Source organism: Pipistrellus kuhlii, unplaced genomic scaffold, assembly GCF_014108245.1.
Source record: "Pipistrellus kuhlii isolate mPipKuh1 unplaced genomic scaffold, mPipKuh1.p scaffold_m20_p_17, whole genome shotgun sequence".
NCBI lineage: Eukaryota > Metazoa > Chordata > Mammalia > Chiroptera > Vespertilionidae > Pipistrellus > Pipistrellus kuhlii.
Window position 1 is genome coordinate 12,080,187 of NW_023425482.1, and position 20,297 is coordinate 12,100,483.

Genomic DNA, 20,297 nt, shown 5'->3' on the forward strand with positions numbered 1-20,297 from the left:
TTGCCCCTATTACTATTGGATTTTATGATCCTTTTCTTGTTAACAAGTGTCCATCACATATGCTAAATTGATCCTAAGTCAGTTTTAGACATTGAAAAAATACTGTTTCAATGTGTTTATGTTTTTTTCAATCCTCACCAAAGGGAATTTTCTCCATTTATCTTAGAGAAATAGTGGAAGGGAGGGAGGAGGAAGAAAGAAAAAAGAGAGAGAGAAACATCAATATGAGAGTGACACATCCACTGGTTGCCTCTTGCATGTGGAACTTGCAACTGAGGAATGCTCCCTTGACCAAGAATCCAACCTGAGACCCATTCATCAGCAAGTCAATGGTCTTACCACTGAGGAAAACTGGCTAGGGCTCAATTTGTTATTTTTTAACTTCATTTTTGAGATACTTTATTAATAAGAACTCCAAACTTTTGGAATAATCAAAACCATCAACTTTCCCCCCTTATTGTTTGTGAGTTTGGGTCTTGATTAGAAAGTTTGTTCCACTTCAAAGTCATAAAAATATTCCTCTACTTTATTTTTCTGTTAACTTAATTTTGCCTCTCATTTAACCTCTTATGCATCTGGAGTCCACCTTTGTGTATAATAATATAGGGATATAGATTTTCTTGTTCTCCATATGGTGAGTTTCTCAATACCATCCACTAAGTAATCTAACCATTCCCCAGGATGGATAAGCTGTGTTCATCATACTCCAAGTCCTCATTTATAAATAGGCCTGTTCTGTGCCTTGCTCTCTGTTCTTTAGCCAGTACCATACTGATTTTATTATTATAGTTGTGTAGGATGTCAGTATTTTGTAGGGTCAGCCCCCCCCCCCCCCCCGCCCCACCACCACCATTCTCCTTTTTCATGGTTGACCTAGCTCTCTGGGGAACTTTGCTCTTCTGCATCGATTTGAGCACAATCTTTCTGTGTTTCACAACAATAAATTTAAAAGAAATAAATAAATGCAGCTGGGGTTTTGCTTGCGATTGCATTGGACTTGCTCTTCATCCTTTAAACAAAGCAGGGTGCATATGCATCTCAGGTTCAGAACCCAAAGTCTCCGAGAAGCACTCTCATGGCACTTTGATTCCAGATGAGTGTGCCACTCCAGCGGAGGACAGTGGCTGTCTCTGGACCTCACGCCCCAGGGGAGCCCAGGGTGGCGGTCAGTTTGGTTTGGGCAGTGCTGCTAATGGCTGATCCTTTCTTAAGTAATGACTCTGCTCAGGAAACTGTGCCTCAAGGCTCAGATTTCCCTCATTTAAGCTTGTGGCTTCTTGGCCTGGAGCCTGTTCCCTTCCCAAAATGTTTGTTAGTGTAGTGGCTTTTTATGGCACTTCATGGAAAAATGAAAGAGGAGGGGGGAGACGACTGTATCTGCAAACCAGCCCATCTTTAACCTTCTCTTACTGGAACTCCAATCCTCTGCATACCTTGGTAGCAGAAAACTTCAAATACATTCTTTTTTTCCCATCCAAGCTCACAATTGGAATGTTCTTTACCCCTCAGCTTGAGCCAGGACAAATGTGACCCGGGCTCTGAGAAGTAACCCATCCTTTAGCAGAGTTGTAGGGCAGTTTTTGCACATTTACAAACAGCTATCTGCGTGAGCATCAAGAGAGGGCTTGCTTGCTGCGAATCTGAGGGTGGAGGCCACTCTGCCATTGCAAGATTGATCCCGGAGGCAACGTTGAGGGGCTCACTTTTCGGTCCCCTGAGCCCCACATCCAGTTTTATAGTCACACCTGGAAAGCTCTTAGGTTAATCAGGCAGTTCCTCAGCTTCTGGAAAAGGAAGCCAGCAGGCCTAGGGCGGGAAGTCAGAGATGCTGGCTGGAGGATCAACAGAGGGACCAATACCGGGTCTCCTCCAAGAAATGTCATGTTTTTCTTAGAACCGGAGCCTCTATTACACACAAATTTGAGATTATCTCAGGCAATTATCTAAAATTAACTGTGGCTTTCATATGAAAAACATTTAGGGGAGGATCAGATAAGAAGGAGGCCTATTTATAATACTTGCCACGGGGGGGGGGGGGGGGGGGGGGGGGGCAGAGTGAAAACAAGAAGGAGAGAGAGCGCAGGCTGCACAAAATGATACCAAATGTACTTCAGGCACCATAAGCCACAAGGCCAGCTTTCTCTCTCTGCCCCTCATCAATAACAAAAAAGAGAACTTTCATCCTGCTTATCCATTCACCCAGAGTCTCTTTAAGAAAATTCTGTTCCAAGGAAGGAATGCTGGCTTTCTGTCTCCTTCTGGATACAAACAGGATCAGTGACTGCAGGTCAGAGCCCCTGAGATCAGCATGGATCAAAATGTTGGTTCCTAGGGTTTGAAATACTAGCCAGTGACTTCTGGCTCTGAAGTATTGATAGTTATTTACAGGCGGGAACTCCTTGGAACAGTGAACAGAATGAGAAACGGGAACGGGGCAGGATCCAGTTGAAGATCCCATTTGAAGTCCTCCAGGTCACACAGATGCACAAAGAAAGCGCTTGAATGCCTCTCAGCATCTGTGCTTTGCACTTAAAAAGAGCAATTCAGTAAGGAGTGCACTGCTAGTATTCCCGTTTTACAGAAAGGCAATTAAGGCTCAAAGAATTTACTTGGCTGGAAAGAATATGGGCCAGAATTTGAAGTGGGCCTGAGTTGAGAATTCACACTCTCTTTTTAAAAAATATGTTTTATTGATTTTTTTACAGAGAGGAAGAGAGGGATAGAGAGTTAGAAACAGAGATGAGAAAAAAACATTGATCAGCTGCCTCCTGCACACATTGGGGATGTGCCCACAACTAAGGTACATGCCCTTGACCTGAATCGAACCTGGGACCCTTCAGTCTGTAGGCTGACGCTCTATCCACTGAGCCAAACTGGTTTTTGGCAAGAATTCACAGTCTTGACTATCACACAACATGACCTTCACTTGACCACTGTCATCCCTATTCCACATGGAATCCCTGCTGCATCTATTCCAAGGGAAGGGAGAGGGGATTAGGTATGGTGTGTGAGAGGAGGGATATATTCTAAGCAAATACTTCTTAAGCAGATCAGTAACAATAGTTCAAATAAAAACCTCTGTAAGTTGAGTGTGCATTCTGCTAAAGACCTGATGTATGTTTTTGCTTGTAATTGTCACAGCTGCCATGCATATAAGGCCATTTAAAACAATTTAATTTTTCAATTGCATTTGACATTCAATATTATATTATTTTCAGGTGTACAGCATAGTGGTTAGACATTTACATGACTTACAAAGTGATCCCGCAGAGTTTAGTATTCACTTGACACCATTCATAGTTATTACAAATATTATTGACTATATTCCCTATGCTTCATTTTACATCCCCATGTCTATGTGTAAAGGTCAATTCTATACTTCTTAATCCCTTCATTGTTCCCTCCGGCCCCCCAATAGCCACGCTATGGAAGCAACCTAAATGTCTATTGATAGATGAATAGATAAAGAAGTTGTAAAACATATATACAATGGAATATTACTTGGCCATAAAAAAGAATGAAATCTTATCATACAAGGCCATTTTACAGATGGAAAGCAAGCTCCATGCCACCAGAAGCTGAGTGGGATTTGAACTGTCAAAGTCACAGGACCATTCACTTTCCATGATCCCTCCTCACCACTGAGACCCCAGGGGCTTCAGGCTATGTCTGTACTGTTTTTGCCACCGCCCCACCTAGACACCAGATAGCAAACAACAAATGATCCAGAACACCAGAATCAGCCCAGTGGGAAATATTTAACCCACGTAATTCTAGACTTTCTGGCCCCACCTCTGTTCCCTGCCAGAGAGAAATGGCATGAGGCGAAGGACAGTTTTTATAACCTCTTTCAGCTCAAAACCATGTTTCCTGTGCACTTAGCAGGTCTTAATGGAAACCAAACATTCTCTCAGGCACCTATATTCTTAATGCCCCCAGTCAAGTGCCCACATGGTGAAGAGAACTGAACCAACAAAAACATTTTTTTTTTAAAGTATCAGAACACAGCATGGAAGGGACCATCGCTAATTCAAAGAGGCAGACTTATTTCCTAAAGGTTACAAAGAGGTGAGTCTTTCAACAGATTCTAGCTCAAGGACACATTTGCAAAAGCATAATCATTCCTCTTGCAAGGTTTGTTTACTGGCCATTAAAAAAAAAAAAAAAGTAAAACAACTTTTACTTTTGGCTCTCTGAATAAGGATTGTTTTTCCAGCTGTGTCGTCTGAGGAGGATACAAGAGGCCTGGTTATTTCTTCCCACCCCCCTCCAGAATGGGAGCAACATTTCTTACACAATTTTGTTAGGGCTGAACTGCACAGAGAGCGGTTTATTTATGCTGTTTTATCGCACACCTGTTTGGATACGGGCTGTTTTCTGGTATTTAAACAAACCACTTCTTGCCAATTGCTTTATCTTACCGGGGTCTCATGCTTTTGCTGCAAATGTTTCATATTAATTCAGAAGGAAACACCAATTGCTCCGTGAAAATTAGTAGCGAGGACTGAAATAACCTAATTGTGACTTACTCCTAACATGTTATCATTGAAGCACTATATCCCAGGAATCCGTTTAAAATGCAGTAAAAAGCCATTTCACTGTACTTAAGGGGAGAAACAAGATAAAGGCTTTTAGATGAAATCCTTTAATAAAAACGTTTTTTAAGCCATTTGGAGCTAGTATGTTAAAGAGAAAGAAAAACATTGCCATTTTAGGTCATAGTGAGCCATATTACCAACTATGGAAGTTTTGGGGTACACAAATAGTAGTCCCAGAATTTGGGTAAAAGACCTAATTTCAGTTTTATGACTCTAAATCATTTAAACTCTAGGTACCTCTCAGTAAAGTGTGGGTCATAATAACTAACCCTGGGTGAGACATTTCAGTTCAACCCATGGTTACTGAGTAGCTATTAAGGGATAAGTCTTGTGCTAGGCCTCTGGGTGCAGAGATAAATGTGACCAGGCCTCCATTTCCAGCTTTCCACACTTGATAGCCCATTGCATAGTAGGTCTTTATTCCATGTTAAGGGAATGTGAATTTGTATGTTTGGATTCATACATAGCTAATTATAAGCCAATACTAAATTTGTGAAATTAAGAACTCAATGTTTATATGAGAGGGTTGATTTTATGGGCAATTTTAAAACAGATGGGAATGCTAGCTTAACAAACTGTACTAGTTAATGTATTGCTGAGTAACAAATTGCCCCCAAAATCTAGTGGTTTGAAACAATAAACCTCTATCACCTCCCAGTTTCTGTGGGTTAGGAACCTCACTGTGGCTTACCTGAGTGCCTTTGCGTTAAGGTTTCTCATAAGGCTGCAGTCAAGGTGCTGGCCAGGGCTGCAGTCTCATCTGAAGGTGCAAATGAAGAAAAATCTTTCAAGTTCAATCACATGGTAATTGGCACCAATCAATACTTCGCTGGCTATTGTACTGAGGGCCTCAGTTCTTGCTGACTATTGGCTGGGGCATTCCCTCAGTTTCTTACTGTGGAAGATTTTCCATATGGCAGTACATAAAGTGACAGCTGACTTCTCTTAAAGTGAGTCAGAAGAGAGAGTGTCTTGACTTGATAGGCTCAAAATATCATAAACCACAGAGGGATTTAAGTAAAGGCATATTATCATATTTGCATTCTAAAAGATTATTTTGGCTTGTGATCCTAACATAAGTTAAGCATAAGTATCATTATCACACCCCCCCCCCCCGCAATTTCCATTGCTATTGCAAACACAAAAATAGTTGAACAAACATGTTCTGGCTGCCTACCTGGTTGGGGAGCATTAACAGAGTTCCTAGATATCTGAATTCAACCCACCAAAGTGTAGGTTCAAGTCCTCAGAACCAGACAGGCAACATCAATAAAGGCACTCCCTGGTTTAAGCAATATTTTCAAGATACTCCCATGACCACAATTGACTTCTTGGGTTTCTAAAAATTGTAGATTGAGGAGATAAGGTGGAAATGGAGCTGGCAACAAAGTTGACTTGATTCTACCTACTTGCTGTTAAAATATCCAAGACCACTCTTGCCCTAATCAAATCCAGGTATTTTCTTGTGCATCCAAACAAATATATCCCTCAGAGGATAAGAGAAAAATACGCCTCAGTGTGAGAAGTGCCTACTCAAACAACTCAATTCACTTAATTACTTCGAATCTTAATTTTATTTTCTGGATTATTACAATAAGATCAATATCCACCTCACACCATTGTAATGAGAGAATTAAATGCTACACTATGTGAACTCCTTAGCCCAGGGTCCATCACAAGTTTTGCTCAAAAATTAGTAGTTTGAAAATATATATATGCTTGTATTGGTTAACTATAGTTACATAATAAATGACCACAATTTTTTGTAATTTATATATATCTATATATCTATATATCTATATATCTATATATCTATATATCTATATATCTATATATCTATATATCTATATATCTATATATCTATATATCTATATATCTATATCTATATCTATATCTATATCTATATCTATATCTATATCTATATCTATATATATATATATATATATATATATACAGTTTAGCTCTCAGGAAATGTGAATTGGCTAGAACAGGCTAATCCAGGCTGGGTGTGGAGAGTGGTTCTGCTGATCTTGACTGGGCTCATATACATGCCTGGTGCTCCATGTGTCTCTCTTCCTTCTCCTGGGATCAATAGGCTAGTCTGGTCCTGGTTACCTCATGGCATTGGCAGAAACACAAAAGAGCAAAAGAAACACACAAGACACCTTAAATCCTAGGCTTGAAATAAGTGCACTGTCATTCTATTGGCCAAAGGAAGACACATGGCTGAACAGAAAATCAAGGGCAGAGACATGCATTCCACTCTTTAGCGGGTGGGACTGAAAAGTCACATGACAAAGGTAAAATATCAGAACCATCAATATAATCTGCCAAAACATAGATATCTGGTATGGTTGGCTTTTCTTTATTTAAAAAAATGTTGAAATATATATATATATATTTTTTTAACAAAATGAATATTTTTAATGGGAACGATCTAGCATGTGATTCAATCTATGTTTCTCTTTGCAAGACAGTATATAGCACAGTGTCTAATATGTAGCAGGGTTTCCATAAAGATTTGATTTAAACTGGTTTGGCTCAGTGGATAGAACATCAGCCTGTAGACTCAAGGGTCCCAGGTTTGATTCCAGTCAAGGGCATGTACCTTGGTTGGGGGCACATACCTAGAAGGGAGTGTGCAGGAGGCAGCTGATCAGAGTTTCTCTCTCATTGATGTTTCTAACTCTCTATCCCTCTCCCTCTCTGTAAAAAAAAAATCAATAAAATATATTTTTAAAAGATGTTCAATTTAATATAGAGATGACATTATAGAGGAGCTCAATCAGACAAGTATCTATTGAGGGACTGTAGTTACAAGTGCATTTGTAGGTCATTGACAGTCACTGGAAGAAAAGGTACATTTTGCTTTGACCTTAAACAGTTGGTAGATTGGCAGGCTAAATAGACCTTGTATCAGTGCTTTTGCCAGGCTATGTTGTAGGAACAAACAACCCCTATATCGCAATGGCTTAAAATAGCAAAGTTTTACTTAGTCCTTTATATTGCATGTCATTGCTTTTATCTATATTTTTTCTCCAGTTGCAGATCCACACTGAAAGAGCAGGCCCTATCTAGTATAAGCTTATTTGTTATAGAGGGAAAGAGTACAGTAGTCAAATTATTTAATGGTTCTTTTAAAAGTTTTCCACTGGGATGTGACATTTATCACTTCCTCTCACATCCTTTGGCCAAAGCAAGTTACATGGCCTGGCTTGACATAAATGGGGTGAGAAACTGTACTCCTCCCATAGGAAGGAACTGTAGGTCATGTGATGATAGGCAAAGTTACATGATCCTCTTACAGGGAGAGGAACAGACAATTGGGAACAATAGTAAAATTAGAATAATTTCAGATAGGACTTGTACACAAAGAAGAGAAATATACACTGCTATGCAAATGATATCAGATGATAATATGCAGTCCTGCCTACAAGGGACTCAAAATTGATTTATTTGGGCAGATAAGGTACCACCATTAAATTGGCTGCTAGTGAGATGTGTCAGAGAAATGTATAAAAATGTGAATATCTTGGGAATTCAAAGACCGGCTGGGATCTGTGAACTAGAGAAGTGGAGGAGATAGAACTTTAGCTTTACTTGAAGGATAAGTAAGGTTTATAAGAACAGAGAGAAAGACAGTGGCATTCTTAGTATGAAAGGTGCATAAACAAAGATGGGGACTAGGGCAGGCAGGGACTGGTGCAAAGGAAGTCATTTATGAAGCGGGAGATAATATATGAATAAGAAAGCCATCGTCAGGTATAGGCCCTGAATGCCGGTCTAAATTTAGAAAAAAGGAAAGTTACAAAGAGAAAGCAGTGTGTTCAAGGACCCTGTTTCTCAAAGTGATATCCACAGCCCAGAGCCTCGGCCTCCCCTGGGAAGTAGTCAGGGTGCAGAATTTCAGACTGTCCTCCACAACTCAGACCTGAGAGCTCCAGGAAATCACAGGCTTTCCAGGTAACCCCAATGCATGTAATAGTTTGAGAAATGGTGCACTGTAAAACTACTTTAAATGAATTAACAAGGTGAGATTGCAGACAGCATGACCAATGCCTAGTCTTCTGTAGATTTATAGCACCAACTTCTAAGCATCTTGTTGGTGATGACAAGAAACATAGGGAGAGACAAATGCTGTTGATAAAGCATCAAGAAGGCATGATGCCTGCAAGGGTGGAGTAGATAATTCACAGACAACACAGAAACTTGGGGACTGGACTAAGAATACCTGTGCCATGATAGGAAAAGGAAAGTTGGGGCAGCTGGCAGGAGAAGAGAAGAAGAGCTGTTTTAGACACACTGAATTTGAATTTCCAGAATGGCCTAACCATAGAGATCTCAAATGATGTGTTGGAAGAGTGTCTGGAGCAAAAAATAGTGCCAATGTCATTGGGATTTTAGGGAGGCTGCTGGTAGTGCTTGATTGTTATGCTATGTTGGTTCTCACTCCACAGTCAATGCCTATTGGACAGAGTCGGTGCTCAGAAAATACTTGTTAAATAAGTAGCGGCTGAAGGTCTGAGAAGAGGTCATTCACTAGGATGGAAAGTGCAGCGCAGCACTGTTGTAGTGTGGAGCAACATGCAGGTCCCCCAAGGAGCTTGTTAGAAATGCGGTCTCCTGGAGCCCACCCAAGCCCTGTAAACCCCACTCTCCCAGCATAGACCCTGAATCTGACTGTTTAGATTCTAACACTTTTGAGGACCACCATTGTAAAGACAGAAAAAAGAAAAGAAAAGAAAAGGAGAATTCAAGGTAAAAATCTGGACATTGTTTACCATTGGGAGACAAGGCATGTGCAACTAAGAAAATGAAGTGAAAACAAAGTGGGTGAAGATTTCCACAATCCATCAGGATTCTCTAAGCATCCAAGTGTCTTGATTTTCCTACTACAAGAAATGCATAGTTTTGTTCCTTCTACTTCTTGGAGGTAACAATAAGTTTGCTACAGGGTAGAAAAAGCCCTATTTCATTTTTTTTCCAAGCCCCAAATGAAATCTGCCCTTATGGAATTTGTCAGATATACCTGTGGATGTAGACTTTCATGAAGACCTGGGAATATGATGATTAGTAAAATACACTCCCCACCCTTGAAGCAAACATTGCCTGGTGTGACCAAGTCACAATGAAAGTCCACATGCTGAGAAAGTCCATATCCAGAGATGGTTTGTACAAGTGTTGGCAAGGCACTAAGGAGAAGTCAGGTACGCATCCTCAGGGATTCAGGGAAGGCTTCTCAGAGGTGGTGACACATGAGAAAAAAGCAGCAATCTGCCAAATAGACAAGGCAGGCACAAGACTTCCAGAAAAGGTAAGGGTGTGGGGAAAAGAACTGAGAACCCTGTGATCCGAATGGACATTTGTCTCTGGCTGCTGGGCATGTGAACAAGGACAGGTAGTTGAGAATGGAGAAGAGATCCCAGATCTGTGGGTGGAGCCCAGATGACACGGCCTAGCCTATGGAAAGCCATCAGGCTGGCACAAAGGTGGGGCCAGGAGGAGGGTTGCCCCTCCCTCCTATGCTGCCAGGCCTCTACCCCAGTGCCATGGAGGGCAGCACCTGGAGAGAGGGAATGAGTAGAGCAAGTCCCGGCACTCCCGTCCTGTGACTCATCCTTGGCCTTGGAGCCCTCCTCTGTGCCAAGAAACCTGGAGCTGCTATGGGAAGTTTCTGGGAAGCCGGGCCTGGGCCCGGCCAGGGCCTCTTCCACCCTCCCTTCTCCACACAAAGGCTGGGACAGGCAGCAGTTGAGCCCTGCTGGGGCTCTGGGATGCCATCAGATAGAGAAGTTAGACTCATGTCAATTGAGACTCACTGAGGACTGAGATCAATTGCTCCAAGATGGGGAAACTGAGTCCTACTGAAGGAAGGTACTTCTTGAAGCCACACAGTGAGATGAGAGTAGAACATGTGGTCAGACTCACAGGCATCCCAACATGTAATGTCCTTCTGTCACATGAGAATAAAGGAGACTCAAGAGTCCAGGCTTCAAGTTCTTTGGAATGGCTGAATGGCTGTGGCCATTTCTGCTTTGTCCATGCCTGATTTTAGGTTGCAGTGCTTATGGGAGTCTCTGTAACACAGGGTGTGAGGCGGTGAAGCCTAGAATGTTTGCTATCTGGCTCTTTAGAGAGTAAAACAAAATTGTTGACTCCTGGTCTAGCCTAAGCCTGCTCTAATTTCAGCATGAAATTGCTAAGGGAACTGATATAAAATAATCAGTACATTGGGGGGGGGGGGTGAGGAAACAGGAATGTACCAGTTTATAAGAATCCCAGGGATAGCCAAAACTGGTTTGGATCAGTGGATAGAGCATCTGCCTGCGGACTGGAAGGTCCCAGGTTCGATTCCTGTCAAGGGCATGTACGTTGGTTGCGGGCACGTCCCCCAGTAGGGGGTGTGCAAGAGGCAACAGATCGATATTTCTCTCTCATCAATGTTTCTAACTTTCTATTACTCTCTCTTCCTCTCTGTGAAAAATCAATAAAATATATATTTTTTTTTAAAAGAAGAAGAAGAAGAAGAATCATCCCAGGGGTTTTGATGCAGATGGTCCAAGACCACACTCTTCTTTACAGAGGTCCAGGGTGCAGTTCCTGGCTCAGAGGCCCAGAGCTCCGCCAGCTGTCACAGAGCAAGGTCCACCAGGCCTCTGCAGGGTTTCTCCCAGCATGTCACAGGGGTGGCCACAGAGGCAAAGGCCCTCTCTTACTAGCTGTGTAGCTAGTAGGTTAGGTGGGATAACAACCAGTGGAGTCATTTTCCTTCAGGGCCTCAGAATCCTCATCTATTAAATGAGGCACTCGGTCTTCATGTTTGCACAGATACCCTTTTCTGCTCTGTAGTGGCTGGTGTAACATAATAATTGTGCACTGTTACCAACATACCCAAAACCCCCATGATGGTGGCAAAACACTGCAGAGCTGACTTAACATCAGTTTTCTAACTACCACCTTGATAGCCAACAAAGTTCATAAAAAAAGACCATAAAGGAATGCTGTGTAGCTAAACCTGTACATTCTTCACCAGCAACAAGCATTTATTAACAGTATTAGCCATTGTACAGGCATTTTTATTGAGCACCTATTATGTTCCAGGATGCCTGCCAGGCCCTGAGAGTACAAAGAATCATACAGGCCCTGTTTTTAAGGAGCTTGCACAACAGTTGGTCCATGATCCTTGGACATTTACCATATTCACTGCTGTAATTTGGTCCAGTATTTATAAGAAAACAGAGGAATATGTATGTTTTGTGTTAATTCAAAACATATAAGGATATTTCAATATGATTTGTGTTAGGTAAAAGAAATAAAAAGAAATGGCCAACAATAGAAGGCTGGCTAGTGCTCAAATAAATAAAAGATTTTTCAAACAATAGAACAATATGCAACCATGGAAAATTGTATCTACAGCAGGGCTGGTCAATAATATACTTTATTGACATTGGGAACTAGGGTACTTGTTTGTTGTAGGGAAGCTCCCTGTACATTGTAGGGTGTTTAGAAGACACCCCCGCCCCCAACTCATTTAGATTTTGCTATAATGTTCTGCATTTCCCAAAATGACTAAGACAACTAAAATGTCTCAGACATTGTGGAATGTCCCCTGAGGGACAGAATTGCCCCCTCTCCACTTTGAGAAGTATTGGTCCATGGTAAAATTTCAATAACTTTAGAAATTACATATGCTATGATAGGCAACAAAACCAGAAAATAAAAATTAGACAGAGTGTGCGATCTTATTTATACAAAACAATCACAAGGAGAAGGAAAAGGGGAGGGGGGTGGGGTGCAAGAGGGAAGGATGGGAGGAAAGGAAGAAAATCTGGAAATGAAAAGGACTGAAAAGAAATAGCCCAGAAGTTTAAAACTTGTTGCTTCCATGTGGCGAGATTATAATCATTTAGGTTCTGCTATAATGTTCTGCATTTCCCACAATGACTACACGTTATTTCAATCATCAGAGAACAAAATGTGAAGAAAACTGAAAAATACCAAGAAAATGCACAAGAATAGATGCTATTTCGGATTTGTTTAGGTGGCTGTGTTGACAAAGCATGTTTTTGTAGACCTCTGATTTCTGAAAATGGCCTCTTCTTTCAGATTCTTCTTGGGCAGGTAGACGTGGGCCACGTTTCAAGCTGCTGAGTCCGTGGCCCTGTGGCAGGATGTCACCACAGTTTAGCTCAAAGGGGATTTCCCAATCCTCTGCAAACCACGGGTTCAAACCCAGCCCTGTTCATAATGATACACATTTATGCTGAGCTTACAGGCTCTTGGATCTTTCTAGAATCTGCCCCAATCATTTCTGAGAAGCTTCGGGGCATATTTTGTGGTATCTTAAAACAACTACTTTGGGCCAAAACTGGTTTGGCTCAGTGGTAGAGCGTTGGTCTGCGGACTGAAAGGTCCCAGGTTCGATTCTGGTCAAGGGCATGTACATTGTTTGCGGGCACATCCTCGGTACGGGTTGTGCAAAAGGCAGCTGGTCAATGTTTCTCTCCCATCAACTTTTCTAGCTCTCTATCTCTCTCCCTCTCTGTAAAAAATCAATAAAATATATATTTTATTTTAAAAAAAAAACTACTTTGGGAATCTGCATGACCATGTGTTGATATTACTGTCCAAACTGCCACTGGGACCCAAGCCTTGATCGCAATAAAGGGAGTCGTAATCTTTTTGCAGGTCGCCCACAACCCTGCTACCTCTGTCCACCCCGGATGTCTGTGCTGACCCTGCGTACCCCAGGTGCTTCCTGGGCAGGTATGTCCTAAAATGCCAAACTGCTCTGTGCCTTGAAGCTCCCATCTGGAGCAAGCAGGTGTAAACGCTCTTTGCTTCTGCCTTGACCTCTCCATCCATAGCTCTGTCTAGACCAGAGCTTAACAAACTTTGACTATAAAGAGCCAGAGGGTAAATAATTTAGTTTCTGTGGTCCATACGGTCACTGTCACAACTTCTCAGTTCTGCCATTATAGCCAGAAACTAGCATAGGCATTATGGAAAACAAACGGGACAGCCTGTGCTTTAATAAAACTTTATTTGTAGACTCTGAGCTTTCAATTTTATAGAATCTTTAACTGCCATAAAATAATATTCTTTAAAAATGTTGAATCGCTTAACAATGTAAACAAAATGATGAACGCCTGGGCCACACAGAGTTTGTGAGGTGTTAGGTCTCAGATTGGATTTTGCCTGCGGGCCATAGTTTGTCAATACCTGATGAGGACCAGGAGAAGAATGTGGATGGAGCTCAGTGGACAAACTGGAGCAGGAGCCAGCAGGACTCACTTGGTTCATTCACTCATTCATTCATTCAGTGGCATTTATAACTTTCTGCCCATACATCAGGTGCTGTATTAGGCATCATTGTGTATAGTACTGTATTTAACACACACCACAGCACAAAAACACAGAAGATATCATCCTTCCTGCTTCATGGATGAAGAAAGGGAGGCTCAGAAAGTGACTGTACCAGACAAAGTTGAAGGTGGGAGAGAGCACAGGCTTTGGAAATGGACAAAGTTGGTTTCTTTTCCTCCCAAATATTGCCTGCTTTCTCATCACCTTTTGAACTTGGGAAAGTGACTTGGTCCCTTTAAGTAAGAAATATTCACTTGTTAAGTATATGATACTGGTCCCCACCTTCCAGGGTGTCTGGGAGGGCAAAACAGCCTTGCACAGACAGCCATAGGAATCAGGGGTGAACTTGGTCTTTCACTCTTTCCCTGACCTCCAACAGATCCAGGACTCCAACCCTGATATCCCAACTTCAGATCCCGGGGCCTCTGCATGGGTTCAAAGGAGACATATACTTCTTAGTTGTTCACTAGGAAAAGATTCTTTTCTAGAAAAACAGGAGATGATGACTCAAGTCCCCTCCAAAAGTGGACTGTTTCATCCGTACACATTCCATTTAGAAATCAGTCTCACAGATTGAAGATTAAGAAATGACTAGAGCCCTCAGCCCCTCTCTCTCCTCTTCCCTGAGACTGGGCTTCCTCACAGTGAACCAAGACAGTGAGCCTCCTCCTAAATGTCCTGGCCAAGTCTCTACAGCACAATGTCTGCATGGCCCTGGTGCAGCACACCGGCTGCACCTTAGTAATCACTCAGGAAACAGTCTGTTATCACAAGGACCAATGGAGGAAGAATGGGTCAAGAAGACTGGTGCAGCCCCAACCGGTTTGGCTCAGTGGATAGAGCATTGGCCTGCAAACTGAAGGGATCTTGGTTCAATTCTAGTCAAGGGCATGCACCTTGGCTGCGGGCCCGTCCCCAGTAGGAGATGTACAGAGGCAGCTGATCGATGTTTCTCTCTCTTTGATCTTTCTAACTTTCTATCCCTCTCCCTTCCTCTCTGTAAAAAAATCAATGAAGTATATTTTTTAAAAAAGAAGAAGATTGGTGCAGATGTTGCCCACATTTTTCACTGAGCAGTCATACCCAACAGTCCTTAAACAAATCACTACAGGTCTACTTCAAAGACATTGCAGGTTGGGTTCTAGAACACTGATAAAGTGAATATCACAATAAAGGGAGTCATAATCTTTTTGCTGGTAGAGGATCTTGCCTTCACTTTGTGAAAGAAAACCACAGCATCTGTCCAGCACAATCAAGTGACGTGCAAACAATTGAGGTCAGCTGGTGTTTGGATTTTCCTTCCCTAGCACCCCCTTCACGATATGAAACAATGCGAATGTAGGGAGACCCTGAGTTATTTAACAACGGAATCTCTGACATCTCTGTCCACCCATCATTTCCAGCTCCTGTTCTACAGCGGACTGTGTGTAGCGCAGGTGTATCCATCCGCAGCTCCCCATGGTGAGCCCATGGTCCCTTCATCCTGAGGCTGTAAAAAGGAGGGGTCTGATGCAGATCCAATGCTAAATTGTTTATCACTCAAACCTGGAGCGTTCTTGAGGTTATCAATCACCAGCCCATGGCCACCAGCCTCCAAACTTGACCCTCCTTGGCCCCCCTGCCAGCCCCAGAGAGCCACAGTCTTACAATTCAGGAGAAACAGGGCCTCCCGCAGTCACATGGTCACATGGTCACGGGGGTTGAGTTTAGAACTCAGAATTTCTCCTTTTGACTCCAGAGCTATATTGGGAAAGTTGTCTTTTAGAAAAGTAAATAAGAAAAGGGCCCCTTGACTCCTAAAGGCCATATCTGAAGGCAGATAGGCCGCTTCAACGGCAAAGGGAAACAGCTGTGGAGCTCCAGGGGCTGCTCCAAAAGGAGGGAGTGCACAGTGAGGCCCTGGTCCCTGTCATCACCAGGCATCTCAGAGTGACTTCTGCTTCTTAATGACAAGAGAGGACATGCCTTTCTCGTTTCTTGTCTTCCTACGCCATCTACTTTACCAGCGGAAGCCCCCAACATCTAAACTCTAAGAGAGAGGGGGATGCACCCAGTGGTTGAGCCGGTGTTACCAATAATTGTTGCTAAAGAAACTTCCTGGCCTCTGCAGAAATGTTTGCAGTGTAGAGGTGGAGATGCAGAAAAGAAAAACGTAGGCAATCTAAACTGCCAATGATAAGGTAAGAAGAAAACCAGTTGTATTCCAAGAAAAAAAGTCAGATTCACAGTTAGATTCCATTTTTTAAAGGAACAGAAACTATTGCAAGCAAGATACAGGAGAAACTGAAAATTTGTTTTTTCTGGCTAGTATGCCAAGTCTAGGCAGGAAAGAAGAAGTAGAAAGCAAGAGGGAGGGAGGGAGAGAGAGAGAGAGAGAGAGAGAGAGAGAGAGAGAGAGAGAGAGAGAGAGAGAGAGAGAGAGAGAGAGAGAGAGAAATAAGCAAATAAGAAAGGGAAGGAGGGAGAGACCAAAGGAGGGAGGAAGAAGAGAAGGATGAGAGCAAAGGAGGGAGGAAGAAGAGAAGGATGAGAGAGAAAGAATTAGGAAGGAGGAAAGGAACAAATGTGAACAAATCAACAAATGACAAGAACAAGGCTGATTTCTACATCAGGTACAGGACTCCTAATGACTAGGACCCTCAATACTTTTAGAGGCCCACAGAATGTTTTAATTTTAATTTATCTTATAATCAGAAGAAAAAAAGTGAATATAATTATAATGAATATGTCATATTGAAACTTGCCTAGATTATATTCATATTAATATCAATGTAGCCATAAAATATAATATTTAAATTAAATTTTATGGCAGAAGGGGGCCATAACAGCAGAAATTTCTAGGACATACCAAAATCATAACACAGTACTAAGAATAGGAGGGAAAGGGGGAGGGGAGAGAAGGAGAGAGGAGAAAAGATGAGGAGACAAGGACAAAGAACAGTGAAAGAGACATATATGATATAATCCTGAAATCATGGGCATGGAACTAGAGGTTGTTAAAGATTCTTCCAGAGATAGATTCTTGTGTTATCTATTTAGAGAGCCTGGCTTATAACTTGGATGCAATTACTAAACATTGTACTTTAACATTCCAATGATCTACAATACACTAGAAGACCCTCAAAGACAGTAAGTTACTTTAAATTATCCTGTGTTTTCTTTCCCATTTCTGCTCTAACACATTTGTGGGTTTCAATTAGTTAAAATATTTCAAGTCATAGTTCTAACTATTAAACTTTGAAGGATTGCTCCTTCTTTTTTCATTATTGATTAAAGTATTACATATGTGTCCTTATCCCTCCTCATTCCCTCCCACTTCCCTACTCATGCCTTCTCTCTCCTCCCCCTACCCCGGTGTCTGTGTCCATTGGTTATGCTTATATGCGTGCATTCGGGTCCTTTGGTTGATATCTCCCCCTTACCTCCACCCTTCCCCACCTTCTCTCTGAGGTTTGATGGTCTGATTGATGCTTCTCTGGCTTTGGGACTCTTTTTGTTCATCAGTTTGTGTTGTTCATTACATTCCACAAATGAATGAGATCATGTGATATTTATCTTTGACTGGCTTATTTTGCTTAGCATAATGCTCTCCAGTTCCATTCATGCTATTGCAAATGGTAAGAATTCCTTCTTTTTTACTGCAGCATAGTATTCCATTGCGTAGATGTACCACAGTTTTTTAATCCACTCATCTGGTAATGGGCACTTAGGCTGTATTCAAACCTTAGCTATGGTGGATTGTGCTGCTATGAACATAGGGATGCATATATCATTTCTGATTGGTGTTTCTAGTTTCTTAGGATATATTCCTAGAAGTGGGATCACTGGGTCAAATGGGAGTTCCATTTTAGTTTTTTGAGGAAACTATACTGTTCTCCACAGTGGCTGCACCAGTCTGCATTGTCTTAAAATAAAATCTTAGTCTATAAAGAAACAGATCAAAAAAAAAAAAAGAAAAAAGAAACAGATCATGGTCAGGGTGAGCAGAATACAAATTGGCAATTCTTCCCAATTAATCTGTATTTAAATTCAAAGTAATTCTAATCAATATACCAGCATGCACCTTGAGAAGATACCAAAATTTCATATGGGAAGAAAAAGGGGAAAGAATACTCAAGAAAATTTTTAAGAAGTAGAACAAAATAAAAACTTACTAGGTATCAAGGTTTATTATAAAGCTCTAGCAATTGTGGCATTGTTTTAAGGAGAGAAAAATAGAGAGTTTCAAAATAAAGTGAAGCATTTATGATAACTTGACATAGAGTGTAATGGACATAGATATTTGTGGGGTGGAAGAGGACTCCATAATCAATATTTGATTTAAAAAAAAGATAAATAAGTTAGATATATCCCTCATTACACACACACACACACACACACACACACACACACACAAATTCCACATGGAATAATATCTATTATACATGTGTAAAGCAAAAATTAAAAATTTATCAGAACATATTGTAGAGTATCTTTATACCTTGTGATAGGAAACTATTTCTTAACCATGACTCAAAAAGTATAATATGGAAAGGAAATTATCGGTGAGTTTGGTATAATTAAAATTTAAAAATTATGAACAACAAATACACTATATATAAAGCTATAAGACCACAAAGAAGTTATTAACACCAAATAACTATCAAAGGGTTGATATCCAGAACATCTACAATCAATGAGAAAAAGGCAAAGAAGCCAATGATAAAATGAAAAAATATACTAGTGTGAATAGACAAGCCAAAGAGGAGAAAACCCAACAAGCCAAAAAGTCAATGAAAAGATGCCCAATCTCATTAGTCATAAAGGAAACACAAACAAAATTAACCCCAACATACCATTTCATACTCATGAGAGTCTAGAATTGAAAAGTTGAATATCACCAAGTGCTGAAAAAAATGCAGAGCAAATTCTCATACTCCTCCAATCAAAGTTTAACTTTCCACAGTCACTCTGAAGATTAGTTTTGCAAAATCTAATGAAATAAGATGAGCATAACTGTGACCCAGAAATTTTACTTCTATGACTCTGCCCTGGAAAAACCTTTGCACATGTGTGCATGATGAACAGGTACTCGAGTGTTTTCTGCTATAAACTAGGATGTTTATAACAGCCAAAGTGGGAAGCCATCCAGATGTCCATCAACAAAAGGATGGATAAATGATCTGTGACGTATTCAAACAGTGAGATGCTCCTCAGAAGAGAAAATAAATCAATTAGAAATGCATGCATCAAAATGAATTAATCTCCTAAATAATATTCAATGAAAAAAGAAAGTTACAGAAGATTATTGGTTACATGAAACTTAAAATATAATGCAATTAGATTGTTTGTGGAAATTTATATATTTAGTAAAAGCATGAAACTAGGAGGCTCAATGATAATCATCAAATTCAGGGTAATTAGTCCTTCTGGCAACAAATGGAAAGAAATGGAATGGGGCAAATACAGGTACTATAGATTTCAACTATCTTTCTAATGATGTATTATTTAAGGGAAAAACATAAAAGTGAATATGGTCAAATAAAGACTTAAGATGTAACAAAGTTGATGACTGCATGGCTAAGTTATATTATCCTCTATATTTTTCTATGTACTTGAAATATTTCATCTTATGGCAAATATGTATATTTTCAAGCATATGAGAAATGCCTATTACAATTGTAATGAAAAGAATAAAATCCAATTGTTCCCATATACCAAGCGAAAGGCATATTGAAGAGAAATAAAAGTCTGGGAGAGAAATCATTTCCCAAAGAGGGAACTATTGAATGGAAGCGTACTTTTTCTTGTTGACTGCCTGATAACTTCTGGAGTTTTCTCCTATTAAATTTTAAGACACTTGTATCAAGTATCTTAGACTGAGGGAACCCAGAGTCCCTGACTCTGGCATCTATTTCCTTCTTCACAATAAGTGATGCCTATCAAGAGCTACCATAGACTCTCATTCTACATTTCCCCCACCACTGCTAGGGATAAACAGAAAACAAAAAATATTGGGACCATGGTCAGCACACACAAGATGGCCCTGGGTGTGCTCAAGGTGGTATGTGCTAAAGGTGATTTGGCTATGACCTTCTCTGAGGGCAAAACAAGAAAAGGAACCTGATCAACCCCAAAAGACAGCGTCAAAGTTTTTGGAGGAAAGCACAACAATTTTGAAAGATTACCATCTGAAAGAAAATGCTCCCTCACATTAAAATTAAGTAAAACATGAAAAGCGAAGTCATGTACCCCACACACAGCTTGGACACAGAACTGGAACCACCCAGCACATACAAAACTAACTGTCTATATTATATCATCCGAACATGACCGTTCCATTGTCTTGCTTAC